At 37.9% G+C, this 25705-nt stretch overlaps 1 protein-coding gene across 2 annotated transcripts in view; it reads right to left on the bottom strand.

Moving 5' to 3' along the window:
* LOC122630282 (latrophilin Cirl-like) overlaps window positions 1–25705 on the bottom strand; it is a 247514-nt gene that overhangs the window by 184351 nt on the left and 37458 nt on the right. For both annotated transcript variants that reach the window (XM_043814623.1, XM_043814624.1), the window contains one exon: window positions 2947–2974. The gene's annotated coding sequence lies outside the window, so the exon portion shown is untranslated. The remainder of the gene's footprint in view (window positions 1–2946; window positions 2975–25705) is intronic.

Raw genomic sequence — 25705 nt, 5'->3', positions numbered from 1 at the left:
AAGTTAATTAATTTCATATGCAATATTAAATTAATTAAATGCAATAAACATATTCTTTCTTTCTCTCTCTCTCTATTTTTCTCATTTCTTTCTCCTATCTCTTGCCTTCGTTTCTAGAGCGCAAGCGGGTATCGCTCGTTTCTACCTACGGATAGAACGGAAACGTTACATCGAGAAGCGTATCACCCGATTTATCTCTCTCGGTAATCCGTTTTCGGTCTATCGCTAGACTCGATTGCCGAGCACGAACGAGCCTCGTCCGTTCTAGCCGACGCCTGAACGCTAAATAACCCGTGCGCGACGGATAAGCCGACGACGCTTCGTCGATCCCAGGACTAGCCCGGACTAGTCCTTCCTGACTCGGTAAGACCAAAGCTGAACCGGTCAAGCTAAATGTTCTACCATTATGGACTCGATGTATACCACATATTGCTACCTCTCTTCTCTGTCTCTCTCTCTCTCTCTCTCTTTCTCTCTCTATCATTCTCTCTCGTTTTGTCTTGTATTCTAGAGTAAATTGCTATTCTTTCTTTCTTTTTTTTTTAAATTCTTTTTAAACGGACAACCACAAATACTATTTTAAAAAATGGTCTCATTTGACTTATCAAACAATGCTCTGGCATTCCCGTTTTATTTTCTCTCTCTCTGTCTCTCTTTCTCTCTCTCTCTCTTTCTACGTTGATCTGTAGGCCGAAGTTGAGTCGAAGAGTAATAAAGCGGTCTTAGGTGAAAGGCGTACGCGCGACGAGATTTATCGCGTCGTAGAAATTTATTCGTCTGTATTTACCGGTAAAGGCGAAAACCACCTCGGGACAAAGGAGTCACCCCTATCTTGGGGGTATCGCATAAACAACCAAGATCGCGATCGTACTTCTACGATGTACGATCTCCGAGAACGCTTTTACAAAAGAGCCGCGAGACCGACGGACTCTGTGAGTTGAGGTAAGGGTAAGAAGGAAGGACTAAGAGTTTCACCCTCACTTTACTAATCCTAAAACTTCATAAATACCGAAAAGGGAATTTCTTCTCCAAAAGATCGTTCTTATAACCTGTTCACCGATCCCCCGGTTATTTCATTCTTTCGATTCTCTTCGAAAGAAATGGTATTATAGAAATCTGTAAAGTGCATGCAAAAGAAACAAAAAAGAAAAAAAACAAAAAAAAAGAGAAAAGCAAAAAAAAAAAGATAAAGAACCACGCCGTTTGTCTCGCTTCAACGAACCAGTTAAAAGGAGACCTCGTACCTACGCCATTTCCATTTTCACTCTCTCGTTCTTCGTACAATTATGCAGGCCGCTTGTTTCTTTCATTGGATTCTTTCGAAATCTTTCATTTTCACCTCTCGATCGCGTGATCACTCCTTTCGTGCAGCCCTTTTGGCAGACGCGTTACGTACCTACCCGAAAGACACGTTTTCGACCGTGTTCGACCAAGCCAGGGAGAAAGAACGAACTCGGAATGGGATGCAATTACTTCCATCGAAAATTAGAATGCAACACCGTTTGGCATTGCATCGTATCGCAAAGAGATTGCATACCATTTCGTTGTAATTAATGTGTAAAAAGTGGTCTTTCTAGATCGTGAGAATCCTTCCCCTTTCATAATTGACTCCTTATTTTCGGGCTAACGAGAAGAACCAGGTAGCTTTCGTCTTTTTACGATCTCAAAAGTCAGTTAATATCGCCTTTGGCGGTACCAATGTCGATTGTAAGAGGAAGTAGAGACAAGGAGCGAGAAACGAGCTAGCGAGTCTTCAGTGAAGAGGATGAAGAGGAAGAGAAAAAGGAGGAGGAGGAGAAGAAGGAGATAGGTGGTCCATTGTCGGTCGGTGTCCGTATTCTTTTTAACCTCCGTGAACCCTCACTCGCCATTGACTATTTCACGGTTCATCCGAGCGACGAGAAAACGACAACTTGGAGGGACCAAGCAAGGTAATAGAGCGATCCTCTTCAACGCCCTTCTATTCCCTTCGCATATTGCTCGTCATCTTCTTTCCTATTCTCAGTTTCTTTTCATCAAAGATTCCTTACCAACATTCGTTATTAGCTCGTTTAATAACCGGTCGTTTTTAGATTCAACGAATACATAATCTTTGCCAATATTCTCTCTAAGCATGACAATGATCGAAGATCTATTATAAACGTTGCAATATCTTGTGCTTTTCTTTCGATATTATAAATAAAAACATCAAGGACAAGCAAGAAATATAACCGTTTCGCTGTTTGATCGCGAGTCTCGAATCAGATAGATATCGTTAAATCTGAGTACGTGACTATGCGTGTTTTATAAGCGAAACCGATATACGCCGATCGCGTGTATCGTGAGAACGTTCCTTCGATGAATTTTCATTTATCGTTTCTCGCTTTACACGCTTGTCGATCGTACGAAAGATTGGCGACTCTCGTAAGCGGACAATTATGCACACTTGATTATTCGAAACAAACGGGACTGTAACTGGTACCACCATTCGAAATAAAATCGTAAACTTTGATGTAATACATTACATTCCGTAATATGTTAGAAAGAAACGGCACAGGTGCTCTGTCGAATCGTTAGTCGTTCTCTCTTTTTCCATCGTCTTAATAAAATTAAGAAAGAATGAACAAGACTATATGTATTGTACGAGCCGGTTTCGCCGAGTGCTACGTACGTAAAGTAAGTACACGCGTGGGAAAGAATTTTCTTTGTTTCTCGTCGGAATTGCGCGTAGATAGCTATGTGTGTATATGTATGTATATACATATATATTTTAATTTTTATGTGCAGCTGGACGTTTCACAAATACTTCACGAAAGCTTCCGTTGCGGCAGAAATTAAAGAAGTTAAATATGAGAATGGAAAGATGTGCGAGGGCGTGAAAAAGAAAAGATTAACAAGATTATTAATCTATCTCTGTTTATAAGGAAAAGGAAAAAAATATATATATGTATACTTTTTAATACTTACGTAATCTTTCCACACCTTTACCGATTATCTGCAACAAAAGAAAAGAAAAGTGAGATGCCAAGAGCGTGACAGAAGAAACGAATCCAGTTTAAACATTTATATGTGTACGTGTTACGTTCATTCGTCATTCGACTCGCGTTATGGTCGACGTTCGAGGAAGAGAAATCGAATCTTTAAAACTCGTTCGAGAAAATATACGAGAAGAGAGCAATAACAACTCGAGACCAAAAATATAATCCTACTTGTTCCATAGACTGCTTCTATGTTACCAAGCGAGCTGTCTTTATCTGTTATAATTGTTGTAATTCCAGTAATTCAGAATAATTAGAGTGGAAACATTTTTCTCTTAAAACAGATTTAGTTCTGTGCACATTGCGACGAATATGCTAGTCATTATCATCATTGTTATTATTATATTATGAAGCTATCATTTGCTCGATCTATGAGTATGTATTATATTTATCTATTTATTAATCAACGATAATAATGAAATTCGATTATAAGCGGAATAAAGTGAACATGGATATAACGAGCAATATAATACGAATACGAATTCCAAATTACTACGTAAAACTTAGCAATTCTCTATAAATTTAGACAGAAACGTCAAGATGGTATGACCCACGGGTAAATTAAGTTGCTTCTCGGAAATATAGTTTCTGACTCATCGGCAAGTCACGCTAAGTTGAATGTGTTAAATAGCGACTCTGTATACGATTCCACAAGTCTATTTATCAAACGTATGCATATATTTATCAATCAATAAAAACAATGAAACTCAATAATAAAAGAGACAACGAATCGAGCGCCTTTCCATTACGATTTTAAGCTCGTTTAATACAGATAGGTGAGTAGCGCGAAAACGAACATAATACAACTCGTGTCGTTAGTTTTCATAAAGAAAAGACGAGTAACGAAATGTTCATCGACATTCATCTAGAGTCGATTGCTCTGGAGATACTCTCATACGCGAGTCGTTATATCACGAGTCGGTACTAGCGATTTTCAACGATGTACATAGCTAGGTTGTAGCCGATTATCGTAAGGTTTTGCATTCGAGGGATTTCACTAATCCATTCCCTCCATATAATCCCATTATCGGCCGTTTTCCTTACGGTGATACCGGGTTAACGGAGTACGCACGTACGTACGTATATACGTGGTAACGCGTTATATCTACAACTCGTATTTAGAGATTCCAGCAAAGCGACCTTTACACTAGGGACGAGACAAAGAGTGTGTATGTGTGTACGTCTGTGTATGTGATTCAAAGAGCGACAGAGAGAGGGAGAAAATTTTATCGAAGGGAACTGCAACACCAATCGACGAAGAACGTTCACGCGTTGGCAAATGCCTCGGCCGGGGTACAATTAGAATATCGTCCTATTCAATATGCGCGGGCAAATTCTAGCATGGAGCAAAGCGATCGTATTAAATGCTTTCGACTGATATTATTGCCTCTGCTAAAGGTTGTCTTCATTGAACGACATATACAAAATGTTAGTCGTAGAACGATAGGATGGATACTGTAATAACATTACAGAAAATAAATCGAATGAATTTGTAATGATATTTATTGAAATTACCGACTTATCGATCTTTTCTTTTCTTTTTTACGTAAAATTCGTAAAATATATTATGGCGTACGATGCTTCATCGAACTATCTAAACTATTACCATATACCTTCGCTACTACATGGAACGGAAGGTTCATGCTGGTTGCACACGTTGACGCGCGTGTATCGAACGAATTCATTTTGCGTAGGTAACGTCTCACTCGAGTCTACCATCGGGACGTTTCGAATTCGCATAGCGAGGGTGAAGGGAAAGGAGAGAACGAATGAACGAACGAACGAACGAACGAACGAACGAAAGAAAGAAAGAAAGAAAGAAAGAAAGAAAGGAAGAAAGAAAGAAAGAAGTGGGCCTTTTTGGGGAAGCCCCCTAGGGGGTAACCGGCAGGGAGATCGAGGCACAAGAGTGGTGCTAACTTAATGAGGGACCACCTAGTTTTAACTGTTTGTTTTTCAAGCGGAGCCATGGCCTGAGTCGAGCGAAGAAAAGAGAAGAAAATAAAAGAAGAGAAAAGCAAAAGTTTGCTGGACGAACCGGTGGACGGATCGTCCCTTCGTTCCTTTCCTTCGTCCTGGTTGACGTTACTCACATTCTCTGTCTCTCTCTTTCTGTCTCTCTTTCCTTCTCTCTTTCTCTCTCTCTCTCTCTCTCTTTCTATACGCGTTCACGCTCGGTCGACCTTCGTTTATAGCTTGTATCGCATACCTCGTTGCCATAACTTCCGCGATTTAGCCGTGAAATTACACGCGAATGAATTGGTACCAGAGAGCGAATGTTCGACGATAGTGCGATAAACTTTCCGCTCTTCTCCTTTTTCCCTTATCCTTCTGAGTCCCTTTTTCCTCTCTCTCTCTCTCTCTCTCTCTCTCTCTCTCTCTCTCTCTTTCTTTCTCGCATCACCGTATTCCGTCTCGATCCTACGTCGTTCGATCGATTTATTCGCTCGATTCGCGCGAAGAATGCAACCGACGCGCGATACTTTCGCGACCGACTAACAATAAGTTTACCTTCTTTTTCGCGCCACTTCTCCAAACCACTTTGGTAGCCATTGTGTGCATTTTTGCCTCGATAGCTTTTATATATATATATATATAGATACATATATATATATATATAGTATATATGTTTATAAAAAAAGAGTTGTGTGTATGTGTGCGTATATGAAAAAGAGAGAAGGAAAGAAAGGAACAAAAATTTTCTCTTTCATTAACGTCGCCGAGCTGCGATACTTTTTGTAAAGCTCTCTCTCTCTCTCTCTCTCTCTCTCTCTCATTTTTTCTCTATCTATAGAAGCAAAGAAAGCCCTTTTTAGACCAAGGACCCACATAAATTACGTTTAAATCGCGATTTTCCGATAAATCGTATCGATCAGACTTTCCTCCATGAGTTGTCGTCTCGGAAAAAGAGAAGGAGAATATATTCGCCGAACGAGAACGATAACGTGCCCATGAAAAAGTGTGTTTGACGTGGGTACGTCATCCATGATTAAATTTATCACTGACAAGCGGCATGGAAAAAGCTACGCTGACGTAACTTTTGTTTCAGCCGCGTCTGTATCCTTCCGTCGTTGTAGCGACAAGCACGACGAGAGTTAACTTTTGTTGACGCGAGTGTTCGTGCGCTGAGGAAAAAGCGTCGCATTAGGAATTTTCACGAAAATCGGGAAAATATGGTCTACAACGACGTACGTACGTTCTAAAAAGTTAACGGACACCTTCCAAACTTGCCGTATCGGAATTCGCTTCGTGTTTAATTTCTGTTTTTCCTTGAAAATCTAATTCTCTATTATTTCTGTATTTTTCTCGAAGAAATAATTCTAATTAACTCTACGTGAAACATATATATTTGTAGAGTTCGTGGTGTCTGTAGCATGTAACACGTTCTGAAAAAATTCATTAGGATCTACGTGATACGATTTGAATTCATGAAAATTATATCAATCATTTTCCATAAATGTTACGGTATTTATACTTAATTAAAAGAAAAAAATTTACTGGTGTTTTCATAAGTAACAATAGAACTTATTAAGACAAAAAAAGAATTAAAAATGAAACGGTCCGTTCGATTTTGTCTTCGTAACGATTCGTTTGGTTAGCTTCAAAAAATACTACTCACGATCACATATTTCCCGTCGAAAAGACGGCATATGGGCTACGATGATGAAGGGACGGTCTGCCCGCCGGCGATCTCGTATTTCCCGTCGATTATTATTCATTCTGCCTTAATATAAAAGAACACGATTGGTTGACCTCGTAAGGATCCCCGGCGACACAACGTAGGACACGCGAACGAAGGATAGACACGATTCGGTGACATCGAAAGAAAGGTACCCTCGTTAACATTCACTTCGTCGTATTACCATTCTCAAGGTACTAACCCCTTTCGTTTTATTTAAACAATTGTTCTTGAACTAGAGACTCGTTAAAACCGCGTTCGTTACACGATAGCTTTCCATTGATCTTTCGTAAAGAAGAATAGAAACGAATATTACTCCATTATTAGAAATCTTTTGGACCATTTGCATTGACGGACGAATTGCTCGACAGCTTGGAAAATCCTTTTTCGATTATGAATTTCGAGGCCTTTGAAGAGTAATCAGAAATTCTTTTCGATGCTGTTATTAAATGCGGTGAAAACGTCATTCTTTCTAGGAGATACTTCGTATAAAGCTATTTCTCTCTCTCTTTCTCTCTTGCTTTCATGCTTCCTTTTTTCCATCTTCGTCTTACACTGTATGACCTCGTGACGCATCAGGGTAAGTGACATTTCGTGTTCCATCTCGCGAAAGATTTCAGGGATGCATGAAACATAGTAAATAAAAATATATATTCGTTTGTGTAGAAAAAGAGAGCATGATATGAGCAAGTTTTCCATTTTTCCTAAAGTACAATACTCTCGTAATGGTTTTTTTTAAACATTGTGAAATTATCGGAATTCGGGGGTCAGAATATTATCGTCATTTTATTATTTCATTTATTTTTCACTTTATATCAGAGTTTTTCAATTTATATAAAACAACTGTGAGAATTTTCGGGAACGCGATCGGTTCGAAGGAGTTATTCTAGATGCAAGAATCGTGGAAGACTTTCTACGGTTGGAGATATCCAAGGTAGCCGCGTTCTTGCGCTAACGAGTGGACCTTAAAAGGGGGAAAGAGTTTCCCCGATCACCGGTTAACATCTTTGTCTCGTCCTTTCGAGGCCGGCTTGTGAATATATTCATGAGAAGGAGTGCGCGAGCGAGCGAGTGAGCGAGAGAAAGATGAAGAGAAAGGGGAAGAGCGAAAGAGAGAGAGAGAGAGAGAGAGAGAGAGAGAGAAACAGAGAGAGAAACGGAGTGTACAAGAGAACAAGAGAGGGAGAGTACTGTAGTATCGACCCGTCGAAAATTTTCGTTCTCTTTCGTGCATCGGAGTCAGTGCATCTCCTCTAACAACGTTTGCCGCTAACAAACGAAAAAAAAGCACTGATTTTTAATTGGACTATTATCGCTAATGATCGATATCTGTCAATTAAGCATAATTCTGTCAAATCTCATTTATTATTTCTCTTCCCATTGGCGTATTATTAATGCAGGTTGTTCCATTCTCGAGGGAGTACAAAGAGCAGCGGAGGCTCGATTTATTTTCATCGCGAATTCTCCACGTTCGCTCGTTGCTTTCGATGTTATCTTCATTCGAAATAGAGCCACCCTTCATGATTTTTCCATCGATCGAGTGTCGAACTATACCATGAGCCGAACGATAATCGAGGAATCGTTTCGTTCCATCGAAAATCGAACCCCCGGTCTCCCAATTCCATTTTTTCGAATAACGAATCTCGTCGATCGACGCCCTTCCTCGTCAAACTTCGTTTCGGGATATTTCGTCGTATCGATATTAATAGTACTCGATGCATTTCGTACACTTTTATTTTGCTTTCGAATCTAATAAACGTAACTTCGAGCAACTAGAAACGTGCATGAGATTTCGTTGAAACGTATCGTTACTATGACTAATTAAATAAAAACTATCTATTTATCTCGTAACTGAATAAACAATAAAATAATAAATTAATTATTCTGGCACTCGGGGATACCATTGAATATATAACAAATATCGGCCATGACACTCATCAGGCTAATAAACGAGATTAATATTCTAATATTATTTCCGTTCGAGAGGAAAGAGACAAGCTTTTAATAACACGGAAATCGTATTTCGATATTAATAAAGATCACGATTAAACGTCACTCAACGAGAAATCGAGTTCTTCGTTTATCGAATAATTTTCTAAGTCGAACGTATTCGTTGCTTTTAAAATGTGACTTGAAAAGAGACGCGAGGCTGTTTCAGGAGATTCCTTTTAGACGTTCAAGAGTTATCGAACGTCGTATCTCCTGGTAAGAACTCGTCCCTTTTTCTCGGGGACGTTTCGGCGACTGGAAGATAGCTCTTATGACCGTAGCACGATCATCCGTCACGGACGATAAACTTTTATCGCTCTTTCCTTGTCAATCCGTCTAGTATATTTAGGCGCATCATACACTCGCGTTAATAATAACGTAAAACTCACACGTTATGAATTTCAATATTTATCTTAGATAAGAGTAAAACTTTCTGATTTCGTTTCCTGTGATTACGAAATCATACATTTTGTGATACTTATTATTTTGAACGATTACGCTCATGTTAGATGGAAATACTATATTACATTTTATCGGACGATCGTAAAAACAATTTGAAAAACGATTTCTCCGATTTTTAATTTCAGCTTCGATTTTAGAATTTCAACTGATAAGTAATTTTCCTAATCGCAAAGTTTTACTCTCGTCCTTCAGGATGTCCCGCGAACAACGATACCTTCTCATTCCTACAGCGAGAAGCACTTACACGCGAGTGACGGTCAGAAGTGAAATCATTAATCTCTCGACAGCCGTCGAGAAGCGTCGAATTCAAAGGGATTCTAAGGGCCACGCCTGGCCCGTCGCGTTTCCCGTTATATTACAGTTAAGATTCTTTCCACGAAGTGTAAAGTATCTACGTCTACACGCGTGTTCTTTTTCGTATGATAAAAATGATAATCGGTAAGTAGTAACGAGTTACGAGCGTGGTAATACGTGCGATATATTTCTTTCGGCGCTTCTAACCATGTAATTTCAAACGTTGTTGCGCCTTAAAACCTCTCGAATTTCGCGTTCGACTGAAGTAAAACGGCCTACCGGAGCGTCAAATAAATGGCTTTCGAGTAGGCACGAATACGAGCAAACGGTAACGGGCCGTGTTTATCTCGGACGCTAGTGTAGGTGCATCGTGCCTACTAATAGCTGGAATTCACTGCTCGGCCATTCGAAATAGGTAAGCCGAAGGGAATTCTTGAGAAAATTTTTCTACGTTGAGACTATGGTTGAACCTAGGAGCCCTACGACCACTACTATCTTTCCTCTTTTTCTTTTTTTATTTTCCAAGGGAGAGCTACGTATTTCTTCTGGTAGAATACAACGAGTCTTGGATAATGGGACGATACTAATGCAAAGGTAAAAAGTATGAAAGGGAACATCGAGAAAAGTTATCCGGGAAAAACGATGGAACTTGAGAAGGTGAAGATATAAAAATGATTATTGTATTTGCTTTGAAATGGCTTGAATCGATCAAAACTAGTTTCACATTCATTCCCTCCCAAGGATTCTAAGCAAACTCGGGGAGGTAATTACGAGAAGGTCATCATTGTTGTTCGGTCAAACTTGAAATAACATTGTGTATGGTGTTTGTAAACTCGTTGTCGTCTTATTTTCCGTCGAGCAAGAAAGAACTACGACGCCGGTCTTATCTCTTTAACGTCCCGAGAAAACTTGGTCTTTTCTTTATTTTTCTTTTTCTTTCCGACTAGTTAGTGCGCTAGTTGAAATCTCGGATATAATTAAAAAAACGTAAAAAAAAAAAACTCACTAATTAATAAAAATTTTTTACGATCGATCTAAAGAATAGATGTAAAAGACCGACAGTATAAATTTGACGTATTACCTATCAGACCATACACAATAACCAACTACTTTTTTATATCAAATATCGACACGAAATATTTCGTCATTCGTCCGGCGATGTGTTAAGCAATTTGTTGTTGTTATAAATATATATTACCAATCTACCTAGCTATCTATCTCTTTTTCGTAGACATATCGATAAGTTTCCGGTTGGCATCTCTCCGCAAGGGAAATGAGATGGATAAAGAGAGGAGTGGAGAGGAGTAGCCGGTTGCACCGGTGGTGGCAGATGCGGATTCTCGGGACGGGGCAACGCGCGTACGTCCGTTCGTGAGGGAAATAAAAATACGGTAGGCGTGTCGGGTGTATGTGCTCGATACGAAAGAGGGAGGGCACACGTTAGGTGCTCTCGTATATGCATGCGTGCGACAAAGAGTAAGAGCGAGCGAGCGAACGAGTGAAAAAGAGAAAAAGAGAGAGAGAAAGAAAGAGAGAGAGAGAGAGAGAGAGAGAGAGAGAAAGAGAGAGAGAGAGAGAGAGAGACACTTTGGTGTGTAAGCCGGCTTATTACGCGCCGCCGGAGGCTACAAACACGCCGAATAATGGCCGAGGCTCCTTCGTCGAAGAAAGACCGTCGTCGTTGGGAGATGCCCTTAGGTAGGTTGCTCGGTAGGTAGAGCTTGCCAGGCTACGTCAAGATAGGCAGCCAGTCGCGGAAAGCGACGACCGAACATGCTGGTGGGAGGGAGCAAACGGTGTCGTATTAAATTATAATACTTCCAACAGGAAATTACTAGAGCGAAGGAAGTCTAAAGGGTGTGAGAGTAGTTTCTAGTCATACCATGCTTCTTTCCACTGGTCCTTCTTCTTTTTTTCGCATTTACGTGAATTTCTTCGTAGAAAGTATTCGTTCTTTTTCTTCTCCCCCTTTTCTTAATGTTATAATAATTCATCGATGAAATAAAAATGTTAGGAAAATTATTCTCTCCCTGATAGATTTTTTTCTTTACTTCCTTTTTTTTTTCTTTTTCATTCTTCATCTATTTCTTTTTTTTTCTTTTTTTTTTTTATTCTTGTCCCTTATAGAAAGAATCGATATCTCGTTGTAATGCACGTCGCGTAATGTCGAATAGTCTCTCGGTAACGACGTAACGTATACTAAAATTCATACCGAGCAGTTGACGGATGAGGGGAAGAATCGTAGAAGCGTGAGAGAGCAGAACATTTCCGTCATACTCGGAGAGTAAGAGAACTTCCTCCTCTTTTCTTTGCCACCGTACGCAGACGCTTCCTCTCCTCTTCGTCGCCATTCTCATAGCTATCGTCGTCGACGTCGTCGTCGACGTCGTCGTCGTCGTCGTCGTCGTCGTCGTCGTGTCGTTATCGTCGTCGTCCTCGTTGTCGTTGTCGTTGTCGTCGTCGTCGTCGTTGTCGTCGTTGTCGTCGTCGCATACGAGACGCATAATTATTATCACACTGTGTTCGCATACATTTCTCACCATTAATATTCATAAAGTCGATCCGTCAAAACGGACCTTTCTCTATTTCGCTTTCTTTATAGTTTCTCTCTACTGCTTGGTACTTCGGTTTATGTTCTATTCGGTAGAGAGGATCGGACGAATAAGTAAGAAGCTAAGCGAAGGAGGATATAGTAACTAGGATTCTTCGACGGTGTGAAAAAGTAGTCAGGATAAATATGATGACGTAGATGGATCACTTTTATTAGTATAGCTTTATTTGGAACCCATCGTGTATCTATCTATCGTGTTAATCTCTATTGCTACAGATTCATGTTCACCCTTTTCCGTACGCTTTCTTATATCTTTTAATTTTCTTTTCTCTCCGAGAAAAACAACCTCGAAAAATATTGATAGTTCATTCTAAAAGCTGGAGATACATTAACCAAATATAATTGAACTAGATATAGCGACATACCTAATAAACAGAATACGATAAAAGAGGAAGAAGGAGATAAAGGAAAGAGAGATATGATTGAAACACAAATCTCTTATCGCTTCTCTCTGTCATTATTCCAGATTATAATAAACACTGAATTCGTTCGCTAAGGAAGAGAATATGCATTCGTTCGAGATAAAACTTGCGACCGACAGAGTGAAAACTTAAAGATTCGATTATTCCTTCTTCTTGTTAACCAACCGTTTCTTTAACGAATGGAAACTCCTTCCGAAGATAACTAATTGCCAGTACTTCTAATTGAAGGAAATTAAAACGCCGAGTTTTCCTACCTCTTTCATCCTTTTCCCTATCTTCTTCTCTCTCTTTCTCTTTCTCTCTTCATCGTTTCCTGTCGACTCTGCGTTAAATCAAGTACAATTTACGAGGCAAGATATAAGAAAGCGAGTTATTTATTGAGTCGAGAGAAGTAAAACCGCCGCAGCACCCGGAAGTTTCTATTTAGGGAAAGGATAGCAAGTTCAAGTGTTTTTGATAAATATATTCAGCTGCTTATTACCGAATTCCATTAATGGAAATTGAATTATTAAAAAGGCAAAATACGTCAACAAAAGTCTGTGCCACGAATTCATCCTTTTCAATTTTTTATTTATGTCTTTCTTTTATCGTGTTTTTAGATTCGGTATGATCGATCAATGAAATAATTAAAACAGAAATAAAGGAAGTCAAAGAGCAAAGATAGAAAAAAGAGAGAGAGAGCAAGATTTTATAAGGGAATCGATTTACATTGTGAAATTAAACTTTCGTATAGTAATGATAACGATGAATATAAATCTGTAAAATATAGAGATTGACTCTAAAATAAGTATTTAAATATTTACAAACTTATGTAACGTATCAAAATAAAAAATGAATGAATATTTATGTACAATATCTCGTACGTTTTAACATACTCGATTTATTTCTAATTGTATCATATACATTTTCCATATCTTCATACAATTGCTGAATGCAATATTTATTTTTGATATACATATAAGATACTTTTTGAAATAATTAATCCATTCAGAAATTGTCTCTTTAATAAATTAATGTTGTGATTAAAGATACGTCTGTGTAAAAAAAATACGAAAGCTTTTTTCTTAATTCCAACCTTTCGAATATTTGCCGAAGCTCCGTTTAGAATCTTTCCTATATATACCAAACGTATATATAATATATATCTAAGTATATAGTTCACTTGTTCGCACATATCATGCACGAAACACATAACTCACTTCTTCTTTGTGTCTATGTGTGTAGAGAGAACCATGGCGGGAAATTAAACGACCATCTGACGTGGAGCGCACTCGCGTGTTTTCGCTTCGAAATATCAAACATCCTCGCGATTGCGATTGCCTGTGACATCGGTTTATGTCGTCGTAAGCGAGAGCCGCGAAGCAATACCTACTCGCAATTATCGAGTATTACCCGAGGCTCGAGCACGTTCGCTCGTTCGATCGCTCGAAAGGTGTCGATACCCACCCTCAAGAATTTCTGCGGTTCTGTCGTTGAGCTTCGTGCAAACCTAAACGAGTATTGAAGGAGGATATTGAATCGTACGTATGTACGTATATATACAATATATATACAATATATATATGTATATATATATGTATGTATGCATTTACATAAGGTTTATCGAATAATATATAACGATTTTTTTGTGGTTTCTAACGTATCTGATGTTATTTCTAAACTTAGCGTTAACTTTTCTATTAATTAGATTCGTATTCGTTATATGAAAATTATAAAAGATTTTTAATGAAAACGACTGTTGATTATCATTTCCACTTGACCGATCTTTATTCGACTTTCATCCAATTAATATCCGTCTTGATTGTCTGATTTTAATTATAAAATAAAATAAGTATAATTAAACATCGTTTGATATAAAAAGAAAAAGTTGATGAAAGGATAAAGCTAAAGTTAAAATGAAAGCTTACCAAGTAAATCTTCGATGTCGGACTGTGTTCATTCTTCGCTATGACCTAATCGCGACTGCTGTATTAAACAGAGCAAAAGAGGGGAAAAAAGTACAGAAAAAACAAAAACATTGGTAGGTCGTAGACGTTTGTTTAATGACCGATAGTTGTTTAAAGATACGCGTTATGTAAACAAATAAATATCTTTGTTTTCAAGGAAAGTCAGTTGCTTCGTTTTCAAGGAGAATAATAAATACATCTTTAGAAGATCTGGAGAGACAGAGGGAGACAATGTTAGAAGATTGACGAGCGGAAAAAATGGATGGATGGCGGATCCAGGTCCTACGTAAAGAAAATAGATCCTATCTTATTCGACTGGATCTATGTATCCACATACTACGTATATGTATATATTACAACGGAAGCTCAGTAACATTATCGAACTCTGAAGTTATGGGGGAGGAAGGGGTGTTCTGATTGAAATCCACCTGCCGTCCTCTTTGTCCTTATTATTATCGTCCTGGCGCACGACACGAAGCCATCGGGGCAGTCTCGTATCACCCACTTGTTATTAATGCAGCATGCTCGCCATGCTTGCCTTTGAAAAATGGTCGACCTATGATGATTCAGAGTTTTGCATGGGACTGAAGAACATACATATACACACATATATGTTTTATCTACCTTTCTCTTTTTTTCTTTCCCTCCTCTTTCTCTTCGTAGACGTTAGACGTATACGCCACGTTTTACGTCGTCGGACGCGAACTTTCGAGAAAATTTTCCGTGTGACGTGTACAGCTGCCAGGGTTCGCATCGAAGGTTTTACGGGCATCGTCCAAGAGCAAAAGGGTCGTCGTAGTCGTCGCGACGCCGATCAGTTATCCGACACGGAGCAAACTATTACGTGTATGTCATCGCATCCGTTAACATGTTGACCGTCGATTATTACCTTGCCAATAAGTTTGAAGGATATAGTACTATAGCTCGATGCCATTAACCCTTTGAATATCATGAAAAGACAAATATATCTGTTCATTTCTATAAAATAGAGGAAGATTTGTTGATTATTGCGGAAAACGTAAACTTTTCGGAATATCAAATCAATTTGGTTACAATAATATCCTCTTATTGTAACAGTCAATTAATTTCATTCAATATTGAAAATATAATAAGATTTTATATCCAATGAACTATATACATAATTTTAATTAATTATCATTGCAAACAGCTTTCGTTTGTAGTAACAAAGTTTCTCTATTGTTTTACGATTCATCGTGTTGAACATTATCGTTGAAGGAATTCATCGACACTACTAATTTTGCTATATAATTTTACAGAGCGGAATCGAGAAGATGAGGAACACTCTCTCTCTCACTCTCACTCTCACTCTCACTCTCACTCTGTCTCTCTCTCTCTCTCCGCTTTTCTCTTCCATGCTTTTGCAAAATACACGCGATTCCAGAGAATCATTGTTATCGATGCAAGGAAGGAAGAAGAAGATACAGTACGTTCCCTTTGAAGGTTTCCTTTTCTGGCATTATCCTCTAAGAGCGTTTAGCGAGACTGCAAGGTGGAGAGAAGGGTGGGTTCCATGGGGTGGGAACGAAACGAGGGTTGGTGGAGGCAAGCGACGACGGATTACAAGAAGCGTCTCCGGCTCGTGTAAGCTTCGTAATGCGGATCCAAGGGAAGACGAGGGCTCTTTGATAAATGCGAAATGTACCATTCCAGTTTGTTATGGTCTCCGCGATCCACTATTTACGACGGTTTCTTTGAACTTCGGGCTATACCATATCCTTAGAACCACAGCTACAGCGAATGATGTGCTTTACCTCGAAACACCTCAAGCTCGTGGGGCGCTTGTAAGCTCGTAACAAGAGAAGAAACAGTAACTCAATGGTGAATCGATACATGGTACCGATTCACCACCATGTCGTTTTCTTAATATATGTTTTCTCGCAATTTCCTACGACTACGTTACTATCTCTTATATTCTATCTTCCATCCGATGATTTCTTCGGTGAACTTCGAACTTTCATGATAATCTACGTCTCGAATGTTTCCCAGAGTATCTTCGAAGAACGAAGATTTCTCCAAGTGTTCTCCAAAAAGTTTCCAAATGGATGTAGAAATTGATCTACATGAACGATCTCGTCACTTTCGAACGACGTTATCTCGTTCCTACGTAGTCAAGATTATATAGACATCAAAGGTTTCGAAAATCAAACGAACACTTTCGAGTGCTTAAGCTTGGAGCAATGATTTTAAGTCGGATTCTCTCGCGCGTTATGACTGGGAAAGGGTTAAAATGAGTACCGTGCCTTCAACGAAATCTCTTACTATCTTTGTGCTTGTTCAAAAACAAGATTTTACTCGACGTCTCCTTTCGATAAAAAATATTTCTTTAAGGAATAATATATCTTTGATTTATAATGATTACAAAAACCCATTGTAATTAAATATTTCTTACAATATATCCTATGAAATTTTGATACTATTAAATTGATTCGTAAACACCGTTGTAAGCAAAGCGTATAATAATAACAATGACAATAAAACAGTACTTTTATTATTATGAATCAACCTAATTCGTATTTTATAATTACTTGATCTAATTTCTAATCACAACGAGTCACGCTTTTATCGTGATTTTGAGGAAGCGCGAGTAGTCGAGCAACCCTTACAAGGAGGACGTCCTTTTTCTACCTTGCGGTGAAATAATGGGATTAGATAATCTTGATACACGTTTTTCGACGTGTCGTAATTAATACCACCGCGTACCTAACGTCAGAGCTGTTCGAAATTGTCGAGGACGGATATAACGTGCGGTCTGTGCTTTCGTGAGCCTTGAAGAGTGTCATGAAACGAATGTAAAGCTCGCTGAAAAGCTCGATAGCGATAACGGCCGAGGGAAAACATGAGCGAGCCATGCCGAGCCGACTTCCCTCTTTTATTCTCTCTCGTGCTCTTTTTCTCTTTCTCTCTTTCTCTCTTTCTTTCTTTCACTCACTCACTCACTCTATTTCTGTTTTTCCCTCTTGACAACGCTGTTAAACCTGTACTCGAAAGACGGGTTCGGTTTACTCAACTATCTAATCGTATATACGTGTTCTTCGACGTGCTTCCTTCGACATGTTACGAGAAAGTAAAACACGACGTATGTTAAGGGATTTCTATAAATTTCCCGAGGACAAGATATTTTCTCATATTAGAGTTTTCATGCAATTATCATTAGTTTCGGTCGAAGGATATATTTTAATTAAAATATAAAATAGGTGTGTATATGTATATACTCACTTGATATAAAGAAAGTTAAGAATGGAATAAAATTAAAGCTAAGGCTTATCGTTAGGCTTTGCTCTCGTGCGACCTTCACTCTGCTACGACTTGACTGCGACTGACACGCTAGACAAAATAAAAATAACAAAGCGCAAAAGGAACCAAAATATAGAGGTCGCATAGCCTCGCTAAAGTCTACGTTATTATATATTTGTCAACATCTCGTTTGTTTTTTTCCCATTTTTCAGCGTTGAAACGCTGAATCAGGCATGACTAATGGTCTATTTCTTTTAATACAAATTTATTTTTCTTTAATTTGATTTATTATATACAACTACGCAACAACTGTACGTTATAACTACGTATTATTTTATCTTGCCTTTCTTTCTTATTTATTAATGGGCCTTTTATTATTCACTCATACGTCATCCAGATTAAACAGTGGATTAATTAATTAATGGCGATCGAATAAGAAATTTAAAATAAGTTTAACATTACAACGAGTGAAACTACACGACGTTAATTATATACGCAACACTCAAAAGACCTTCGCGATACAAAACGAGAGAATCAAGCTTTGCGAGACGAACATCGTACATCTTTGTCCGTACGCGATTCTTTCGTACGAGGATGGAACCGCGTTATTAGACCTTTCTCGTAGAACCATATCCATCGTGTATAACGTCTTTCTTCCATCTGTTTCCCACTTTCGAAAGACGGGAAACTCTTTCTCTAGCTTTCCCATCCTTCGCGAGTTCCCCACGATATTTTTCTATTATCTCGCCGAGTAGATAAGACGGTGCACATGAAAGCGTTCTAGTTCGGTCCGTGATCGTACCTTTTCTCTCTTTTTCCATTTCTCTCTTTTCGTTGCCTTAAACCTCTTCTTCCCGTCGTCTTAAAGCGTTTCCACATCAAGCGTGACACCAAAAATGGCTTCCCCGATTAAGAGATTTTATAAAAAATTTTGGATAAAAAAATAAGGGAAAAGAAAAAAGATATTTCAAACGTCGCTTTTAAATATTATTTTCTTTGGCCGAAGGGGAAACGCAGTAAAATGATTCTTCATCGACAAAACTTTCCTCTCTTCTTGGATTCTGTACTAGTAGAAAATAGAGACGAGCTATGAAAGATGATTTGAGTATTGAATGAAAAATATTTGCTCAGAATAACAGGTAAAGCAACGAATTAAATATTAAAAGTCGTATGAATAAACGTGCTAGGCTTATTATATCTTAACAGACTGATAGTACTACGTTTTCATACGTGTTCATATCTCTTTTTTTATCTCTTTCTCTTTTTTCTTCTCTCTTTCTCTGTCTCTCTCACTATCGCATTTTCAAAAGTGTACGAAGTTGCACTATCATTGACACTAACATTAGCCACAACCTTTTATTGTGCACTCTATGTTACCTGTTATTCATTTGAACGAAAAGCTATAGTTGATTCACATTCTACAAGCTTCTCCGTTTCTCAGTACCCTCGTGAAAGCTCGAAAAACGCGTCGAGAATTTGTGCTGAATCTTGTGGAAGAAATTCATGACATCACTCCTTATAAACGACTTCTCAATGTGAAGACTGAACTCAAAATCATGAAAGGGAGTGTTTCTTCGAATAAAAATAAGTCGAAATAATGGGCCACTATTGTTCATATAGAAAACTTTGTACGAGTACATTTTCTACACACACACACACACACACACAGAGTAAAAGTAATTTAAAGTAAGTAAACAAGAATAAATTTGATATCTTCTTTAATATTTTCTATCGGTCTTCCTCCTTTTTTATTTTTCATCTTTCCTTTATTATTTTCTGTCTCTCTCAAAACACCTTTAAATCCCTTTCGGCGAATGAAAGAGAGAGGTGATAAAGGAGGTGCAAGTTCTTCAAGACACTTTGATCGAACGTGCAGAATCGGAAAAAATCGCCCTTCCGGCAGCATGGATAATACGCCTGCTATAAAGTAAAGTTATTAATACGTTGCGCGTTGCTAAAGCTTAAGCGGCAGGGCGGAGCCAAAAATAAAAATGAAAAAAAAGACTAGCAAGCACGTCGATCTGTATAATCGATTTTTCAAATAAGTTGGACCCGTTACCTCGACGTTACGCGGAACTCTTTCTCTCTCTCTCTCTCTCTCTCTTTTTCTCTCAAGGTACAGAAAAATGGACGTCGAATAAAGACGAAGCGATAAATTATACAAGCATGAGGATTATGCGATGACCGCGAAACAACGATTTTAATATCCATACTACGTAGCCCCGTACTCGTTATACATTCTCGTCATTGTTTTTCTTTTTTCTGTTTTCTTTTCTTCTGAGAAATATAAAACGAGAGTTAATGATTATCGAAAGAATGGTAATGCTTCGATATAAAAGTTGACTCGAACGATGTGAATTATAGTTTTATAGGAAAACAGATGTTCTTAGGAAAAGAAAAAAAAAACAAAATAAGAAATAAAGAAAGAAGAAAAAGAAGAAGAAGAAGAAGAAGAAGAAGATCGGAAGGAATTGGAGTCTTTTGGCATTTTCTAGCTTCTTTTATATTTTTACTTCATTCACGTCGTATGAAGAATTGTGAGAGAAAATGCTATTCTTTATCGCGATAGCTCGAAGGCAGGCGCCTTGCCTTCAGAGTAGGAGCAAAAAGAAAAAAAGTATCTTCATCTTCGTTGTCGCCGTCGTCGTCGTCGAAAGGATGAGTATCGCGAGCAATGCCGTTTCTCGTAGGGATGCATGACGAAGCTATTCCAACGATGGCGCATTTCAACGACGCTCCATGTGCAGGATCATCATCGAAAGCGTAATAGAGAGATGGGAGTAGCGACGAGCACGTTCGTGAGTAGCGTAAACTTGATTCTCGTCGATGTTTAACAGTTGTGTGCGTATGTAACGAGACGTAAACGCAAGCAAGAGAAATACGCAATCATAGACATGATTCGAAGTGAAAGAGATGCGAAAGAGAGAGAGAGAGAGAGAGAGAGAGATAGATAGATAGATAGATAGATAGATGGATAGAAAGAGGGAGAGAGAGAAATCAGCAAAGGCACGCAGAATAATCGTGCGTGTCTTGAAAGCATACATAGATACCGATAACGACGTTGTTACCTACGTTCAGCTGTGATGACTGATTAGGATCAGCTGTTACGTTCTTAGTAGGCGTTGCTAATCGCAAATCGACGATGCTCCTCTACGATACAGCTAGTCTTCTCTTTAAAGTTGGTTAAACGATAATTTCTTCGTTGAAAATCGTTTGGGAGAGTAAAAGGCAGCCCCTTCGTTCATTCGACATGTCTTAATTCTTTACGATCTTATATCGAATTGGAAATAAAAATTGATGAGAGGATATATAAATGGTGATATTTAAATATATTATTTATTATACGGTCGGACTTATCAATGATGTTGATTATTATTTCTTGACAAGTAATAAAATAGATTTGATTCTGTTTAAAAAGTAAAATATCCAATTAAAACACTTTTGTAAAAAATCATGTTAATACTTGCTTATAACGTAATCGTGATTTATTATTTTTAAAATATAAATATAAATATATATGTATATATTTATACACGCCCATATATATACCCACACAGATTATGAAGTATCGATGGAAGAACGTGAATGCGAGTGAACACTAACGTTAACGTAAGCAATCTTTCGATCAAAGCTTCGATCGAATGGACAACGTCTTCGAAAGGAAGTAACTTCGCCGAGCGGAAGATTAATTGCGCGAACGATTAATAATACCGACGTAATCGCAATAATTCGCGGAGAGTGCCCTCCTCGTCGCACGGTTATATCGTTCGTATATATATATATATATATATATATATATATATATATATATATATGTATAAATACATACATATATACTTACGGCTTGTCGGTCATTAGTCATTTGCTTGCATCGATAAGCTCGATTCGTTCCTCTCGACCGGCCGATACACGCTTTCGCTTACGAATTTCGTTTTGTTCGTCCGTATATGCGTGTCGTAATCTCGATAGGGTATCTCCTTTTCGGGACTCAGCACCTCCTTTCATCCTTTTTCATACGCGATTTTTCTTCATGATATTGTAGGGAATTAGGTTTCGATATATGCCTGTTTCATGCGTGGACATGTTTTTATACAATAAAATTCAATAAATAACAATTACGCGTAAATCAAGTTCTCATAAAGATTTTAAAATAAAAGTCATCTGTATATACATACATATACACAACTACGTTGATACGTATGTATATAGTAAAACGACAAAACTCTAGAGACCACCAGGGTTGACATTTGAAACTTACAGGATTAAATCCAAGCCTAACGTCTTTTTCTCATTCTCACAGGAATAAAATTCGAGACATCTGTCTGGCTTTCATGAAAGCAAAAAAAAGCGTCGTCTCGTTGAGATAAATACGAGCAAAAAGTTTGAAAGACAAGGTCGAATGGGAAAGTCATTGAGACAAGAACTGTCTACAGATCGTTTTGTAATGAAAAAATCGTAATATTTTTGAGAAATAGATGATGGTTTATCAACGAACATTGAAACGACGCGCGACAAACTCGAACGTTATTTTACGCTTTGTTAACGCTTTGAAAATACGTGTAAAATGAAAGCACGTGTATATACGCTCGCAAAACCAGTCCCGAGCGAGCGAGCATGAAAGCCAAATAGATCGTTCGTGCTTCTCGTTTGTTTATTAACGAACATCGTAGCACGAAACAACAAGGGCTTTGAAATCCCGAGGTACGACATTTTCTCCTTCCTCATTATGGTTTTAGTCTTTTCGTTTTATCATATGGGTGATTTACCGGAGAAGAAGAGAAAGAGATAAATGGAATGAAAGAGAGAAAGAGAAGAATATCTATTGTACCAAAAGATCAAACTTTGAACGTCAGTAAATTGATAGGATAATTCAAATAGAGAATAAAAGCAGCGTATTAAGTAAAGAATATAATTTCGATTTAAGCAATAATATCATGTAAAATTATTTAACGGGTAATTAAATAACCGATATTTATAAATAGCAATCGAAGTTATTTATCGCACGGGCTATATAAATGAATTTTAGATCCTCGTATTTGATACAAACATGTACGGCGAGAAAAAGAAAGAAAAAAAGAATGAACGTAGTATGTTGTCACAGCTAGTTGGTCGTTGTAACGCTACACACAGCGAATGTATGCTGCCCTTGATTTTGTGTGTGCGCATCTTCTTCTGTACTGTGCCACTCTTGTGGCCCGCGTGCGATATCCTGCGAATGTACGCGTGACAAGCAAACCACGTGTGCGCGTATGCTCTGTTCTCGCTAGGACAATGTTTTCATTAACCGAAAACACGAGGACACGGCTCGATGCGTCTGTTATTTTCTCGTTAAACTCACGAACGAAAACTGTAAGAGGAAATTTGAAGAAAAATGTATGTTCTGATTCTTGCTCTTAAATAATTTTTCTCTGATAAATAGATATGCATCATTTAATACACTTTGCAAATATGGATTTGTCAATGGCTTAACGTTCTTTCTTTTTTTGTTTACGATTACATATGCGATTATGGCGTTTTCGATATATTTTGTCCAAGTTGCATCTCTATAATCCAAGTTTTGTAGGTGTATGAAAAAAAAGAAATTATATAATCTGAAACTTATAGTTTAACATGTAGTTAACAAACGTGATCCTTCAGATTTGTACTAACGATTAATTTTTTGGTGGAAACGTGAAATAAGAAATGAAAAATACAGATGTATGAATGTGTAACATTAAAGTTACATGACGTTATAGAGGATTAAACGTTGTAGACAAAATCGCACTTTCCTTTATAAGACACGACATTGAAGAGAATAGGGGTAGTTTCTACACTCGCATGCGCTATTAATGGCCGCCAGTGTACGTCGTGTAAGCGAAGTAATTTACAAGCGTCGGCCGTTCACGGCACCGCCGGGACCACAAATTTCCGTAAGCAGGGTAAATAAAAACGCGGAAAAAGTGGAGCATGCAAATATATTCGGACGGACGGAACGCGCGCAATCCCTAAAAGTTTCGCGCATCGAGGCGGTTTGCTAGTGGCGGCAACGCTACTCTGCAACGACGCCACTAGCGAAACGAGAAAGGAAAAAAAAAGCACGGCTAGGGCGAGCATGTATATGCGAGCTAAATTAAATATACATGCCGTGCGAATAAGGCCGCCTACCCAGTTTCTCTCTCGAGTTTTTCTACCTCTCTTCCAACGAACGAATATCCAACCCTTCGGGCTTGAATCGAGTCTAGCTGACGAGTAACCAACTAGTCCCATAGCTATTTTCTTGAAATCCACTCGCATAGCAACGTATAAAAGTGAAAATCGTTTTCTTAATATTTCTATTGTACGTTGTAACTAACACTCGTTGATTACGTCGAATAAATGTTTCACGTTATCTATGCTGGATGAAAAAAAAATTAATGCTCAAAACTAACTAACTTTTCAATAGAGCTCAAAGTTCTTTTTTTTTTTAATATTAATTGGTTTATTACCATGTGTTAATATTATGTTTTGCATAATTGTGCAGAAACTGTCGATATAGGCATAATCGATCATCGTTAATCTTCCTGGAAATAAAACGTATTAAAAACGGAAAATCGATATTGAAATTAATTATTTAAACATGAAGGTACTAAGCTATATAAAATGTATATTTTGTCACGCTCTTAAGTCCATCGTATCTTTTCGAGCGTATCGTCTAGTAAGTAGATATCAGGGGGGATCAACCCCTACGTCAACGAGGGAGCCGTACCCGAAGAATGTCGCAAATGGGGCGCGATGCTGATTGGATAAAAGTAGATTCTAACCAATCAGACGCAATTTCGAATGAACGATCCGGTTACGGCTGGCTTCCCGCTTTTACGAGCTTTCTTATCGTTTCGTCGATGACGACACTTAAGTCGCACGCGATAATCGCTTGACGAGAACGACGAAAACGCGTGTTGTTCGGTTTATCTATGCGTTTAGCTTGAAATCCATCAAGATCTATCCGATTTCATTCACTAAGACATCATTGATTACACTTACGTAGAAAAATTATTCATCAAATTATATTTTTTATATTTTTCATTTTTTCGAGTCTTTTAAACTTTAAAATAATTCCAGGTTTTAATCCTTAAATTATATTGTACTTACAGTATAATTTAATTGTTGTAAATTATGTTGTACTTACAATATAATTAATAATTATGTATATATATAGTTATTAATTCGTAGGTATACATAAGAAAAATAATAAATCATCGATAAATACTAACGGCTTTCGAATACACGATGAAGCATTAACATTGGCTTAACAATAGCGTTCAGTAGAATCACGGAATTTGATTCGCGATTCGTATGCCCGTTTAATGCTAATTCGCGAGGAGATAATGGAATCCTATTTGCTTTTATCCCCGTAAGAACGACTAGCACGACAACGATCTATTTAATTTGTACGTAATTATCTTCGGATCTGGTTAATTCCCTTTTCATCTTTCCTTTATTTTTGTGTTCTTTTTTCATTTTTTTATTTTTTTAGTTAAAACGTGAGATTTATTGATGAATATAACAAAACGTCACTGTAACACCTTCGATAAATAACACGAGTCGAGTTGGGTCGCATGCAACGAATAGGTACGACTACGTTGTTTCGCACAGTGATACTCGTTCTATAAATAATAATTATTTCAGACTCGTTAATCAACGCGCTTAAAAGTTTTATTCGTTTGTCGTGAGACTCGGTTCACGATTCTTCTATCTATGATCTTTTTTTTTTTTATTCTGTATCGTACGTCCGATTTCCCAACAAAACGAGATAGATATAACGATTTCATAAAAAATTCTTGTTGAGATTTTTACGTTAAAACTTACGAGAGGTGTATGGGGGTACTGACGAACAATAGGATTGTTGTTAAACCATGAAACGCGAGCAGGATGCGTCCTAGTTACGATCTGTATCGCGGTTAATCCGGAAGACGAATACATATTTGCGTTCTTTCGTTTCATTTGTTCCACATTATATACTTCATAACGATGCATTGAATTTTTAGCCTTTCGCTTTGAATAAATGGACTGGA

Source organism: Vespula pensylvanica, chromosome 6 (genome assembly GCF_014466175.1).
Source record: "Vespula pensylvanica isolate Volc-1 chromosome 6, ASM1446617v1, whole genome shotgun sequence".
NCBI lineage: Eukaryota > Metazoa > Arthropoda > Insecta > Hymenoptera > Vespidae > Vespula > Vespula pensylvanica.
This window is presented reverse-complemented; position numbering and strand designations above follow the sequence as displayed.